Source organism: Chelonus insularis, unplaced genomic scaffold, assembly GCF_013357705.1.
Source record: "Chelonus insularis isolate UGA/USDA-ARS -01 unplaced genomic scaffold, ASM1335770v1 contig_70_pilon, whole genome shotgun sequence".
Classification (NCBI taxonomy): domain Eukaryota; kingdom Metazoa; phylum Arthropoda; class Insecta; order Hymenoptera; family Braconidae; genus Chelonus; species Chelonus insularis.
In genome coordinates, this window is record NW_023276716.1 from 906,674 (window position 1) to 910,888 (window position 4,215).

The 4,215-nt window shown below is 30.7% G+C and overlaps 1 long non-coding RNA gene across 1 annotated transcript; it reads right to left on the bottom strand.

The window, feature by feature from the left end:
• Window positions 1-3,318: 3,318 nt before the first annotated feature.
• Window positions 3,319-3,789, bottom strand: LOC118070981 (uncharacterized). Its single transcript, XR_004690828.1, has 2 exons — window positions 3,651-3,789; window positions 3,319-3,474 (listed from the first exon to the last, which is right to left on the bottom strand). It is a non-coding gene; the product is annotated as an uncharacterized lncRNA (long non-coding RNA).
• Window positions 3,790-4,215: the final 426 nt, after the last annotated feature.

Consider the following 4,215-nt stretch of genomic DNA (forward strand, 5'->3'; position numbering starts at 1 on the left):
CATCTCGAAGAAAAAAAATAAATTGTCCCATAAGAAATTGCAAATCACTGAATCATTCTTATTCATCGATCTCCTCTTTATCTTGAAGACGTATACATTTCCTGACTCCTCTCCCATCTGAAACCTGTATCTCTGTGATAGACCCCACACGACTCAGTAATATTCTCCCATGAGTTAGATTTATGACTGCAGCAATAGTAAAACCACTGTAGTCATGCACGAGATTATGAGTGCACATTTACTAGGTAAAAATAATATTTACTGCAGTGTAGTCGATCAGTGCACAGTAATGCTTTTGCAGTGCACGCGCACGTTGGTTCAGATAGAAGATGGAAAAATTTCAATCATGACATTTTGTAAAACATATGACCTTGAATCATCATGTGAAGATATCACTAGAGAGATAAGAATCATAGATAAGTTGAGACTCCCGTCGGGACATTGGTAACTGGCGCGACGGGGTGCACTCTCTAGACGTAGCTTGTTCATCAAGTGTAAGAGAAAGAGGTTGAAATGAACATCCAGGTGATCTGGGAATTGGAAAGCATGATTTGAGCATTCCTATATCATGTCCATCAGGATCAATAATGTCATAGAAATAAGGAAAAAAAATTATGACAGTTGATTTTAAAATCTTATCTTTTTATTAAAATAAAAATGTCTTTGGATAGATACTGCTGTCGCTGTTTTTTTTATAGTTTCAATAAAATGAACTGATTATTTCTTTAATGAAAGGTGAAATAACGATAAAATTTTATTTAAAAAAATTTCTTTGGATTAAAGAGTCGAGTAATTAATGATTCATTTTGATGAATGACATTTTTTCATTTCATCATAGAGTAAAATACTACAATATTTAGATTGTATTTATTTTATTTTTATTAAAAAAAAGATAAAGAAAGATCAAATAGAGTTAAAAATAAAAAAATTGTCAAGTAAGTGAAATTGTCATTTTTGAATGCACAAATCAAAGTAATTTATTTTTTACCACGCATGCGGTGAAAATGCCTGTTTATCCTACGGTTTCGTTCGGTCAAGTCCAATTTCCCACGAATGGCCCTGTTCCTAAATAAAACACGCCTAACCAAAAAATAAAACTCACGGCTGGCCCAAAATACACTACGGCAAATGGCTCCTCGCCATCTGTCGTGCGAACAGAAATTTTAATATAGAAATAAAACACGCTCTTTTCTAATCTGAAAATCTTCAAAGAACCTTCAAGTTTAAGTAGTTTTATTTGTTTTCTAGTTGATAATATGGATGCTTTAAACATTTTTCAAGCCTTAAGCCGCGTTTTTGAAAATAGGGATTTAGATGTTTTCCATAAATACTACTTAAGACCAAAATGATGGGAGCATTTAGAATGTCTGGATTCGAACGATAGGTATTTGGAAAGAAACATACAATTGCTTTATTGTACTAACAACCCGCCAGCATAATACACCAATATCGAGGGAGAAAAAAAAGAATCGATTTGAATGAATTATTGGTGAAAAAAATGTGACTTCCAGATTTCCAACTGTAATGTGGCATATCATGGTTGGTGAAAAAGCGAAGAAAAAATGAATATTAAACTGTTTTTAAAAAAAAAATGAATTTTTTTTATAAATTTTGTTTTTTTTTGTCTGCAGGGGGTCCGCCCCCCGCACCCCCCGTTGCCACCCCCTACGGATCCCACCCCGCCCCCACCTTGCTCTGCTCTTTATCCGCCATTGTGTAAAAATAGTATGTGCAACACGGGCTGGTAGCCGATTACAAACTCAGGCGGCTGAGCGCACTCGCTTCGCTCGTGCCGCCCAATGCGCACTTCGTGTGTGCAATCGTCTATTTTCCGCCCTTGTCACACAATGTACTATTAAATTGACTTTAAAAAATTTTCCGGAAGTATTTATAATTAATTGAAAAGATAATCAGGGTTAGATGGCCTTAGAAAAAGTATCAAAATTTTTATTCTTTTATTAACTTAATCTTTACTTGGTCACTTAACATTTTTTTATAATTAAAAATAAATTTTATCTTTATATATAAAATACACAAGTTCTTTTTCAAAATATACAGTAGAATCGATGTATTTTTAGCTAGAAAAATTGTAAACTAAATAATAATTAACAAGATTAATAATTGTAATAATTTTAAACTAAATCAATTGAAATTATTTGAAGTTAAAAATACATCAATTCTACTGCATAAAAATATTAGAATCCTTGAAAGACCATCTATATTTTAATAAAAAAAAGATTAAAATAACAATAATAATTTAACGAGTTATATTACACTTTATATTTTATTAATACTTCACTACATTGTTGCATTGATATATTACAAATAAATGTATAATGTTATTGTTAAAAAGTTACATATGGTACTGAAAGTGTAATAACATAATAAAAAAAATATAAACTGGCAATGGCTTGTATCCATGGTCACAGGTGCATTATCAATCCTTACGCAATACCAGACAAGACAAAGATAGTTAAGGGTCGTAATTTTACTGAGTATGAGGGATGAAAGGCGACGACTTATCGTCCGTTTGCTTGTGGCTTCCAGCTGTTCGAATATGCATACAATGAAACGCAAGCCATCCGTCCACGTCGAGAACCACGATGGTGAGGCTTTGCATTCCGTGCATCTATCTACTGTCCTGTGTGTAACTTGACAGCTTCCTGGCGGACGGATACAGACGGATTGAATAACTACGATAATGTAGTGTAAAATACAATAAATTCACTTGTGATAGACGTTGTATTGTACAATCTATCAAAAGGATTTTATCTTGCTTTTTATGGTAGAGAATAAGATAATTACAGCCTGGTGATCAAAGACGTCAGCAAATTTTTATATATATCTTCTACATTATATTATATATAATCCTCCAGCTTTTGATAAAAATCGTACAATATTTTTACGTTTTTTTTTTTTACTCTTTTTCCTTTTTATGGATATCAACTTATTTGTACTATAGACATTTACTATCATGATAAATTTAAATTAATATGATAAAACAATCAGAAAGATTTTGTCATAGTTTTGCAAGAATTACAGACTGCTGATGATACATATATTGATTGATGATTAGCATATTATATTCTGATACGACAACTATTTGCAGTAATTAAGTGTATATTGTGTAGATAAAACTCTTTCTGAGGTGTTAAATTTTTCAGTAAAATAAGACTTAACACTTTTTGATTTAATAAATATAAGCGGTAACTCAAGATTAATCCCACTTGTCATTTTTGTATCCATCGTTAACTTCGTAACCAAATTCTCTGTATCACCTCTTATTCACAATATTTAATAAATAATTTTACATTAATATTCATTGGTATTTATGTTTATTCCAATCACTGGGTTTAATTATGCATCTATCGGGTCTTTAGGTGCACAATTCAGGCACTCTGTAGTGGAGCCAAATGACGGTGCGGCCAATAACATTGAAATTGAGCACAAAATGATCAAACACTTTATAACAAACTGCAATTAAAACAATTAATCAATTTAAAAAAAAACCGAACCAAAATTTTATTTTTTAAACATTTGATTTATTTAAATAATAAATTTTTAATTTTCTATTATTGTTTTTATTTATTTTTTTAATTATTTTTATTATTTAAATAAAACAAAATATTGAATATATTAAATGTACTTACGCGAATCATTTTTCAAAAGATTTATATGATGTTGTCTTTTGCACAGAATTCTGGTTAAGTACGTCACTCGAAGAGCCACTAATTGAAACTGACTTGCGTGTTAAGATAATTACAATATATACTCCAACGTTTAGTTTATCTGATGATATATATCCTCGAAATTACTTTATTCATTTGGGGAACAGTACTAACAGTTTTATTGCCGCTTATCTCCATTGCCTCCCACTTAAAACCTAGCGTTTTATAGAATCTGAAATGGAGAAAATCTTTAATGACATTTGTTTTCTGGTAATTATCATAAAAATCAAATGAATGGCATGCTATTTGTTCACTAATGAATGAAATATTACTCTGAATAAATTTATAATCATCTAGTGGGAATAATAGAGCTAAGAATATCGAGCAATTTTGGGGGATAAAAATTTATGATTTATTTAGAGTTCTAAATCTAAATACCGAAAAAAATCATTTTCATAGTAATATTTAATCTTTGTTCAGGTTAATGACCGCAATTCTGTCTGGATCACATGTTTTAAATGAGAATACGAAATTATGTACATAAATT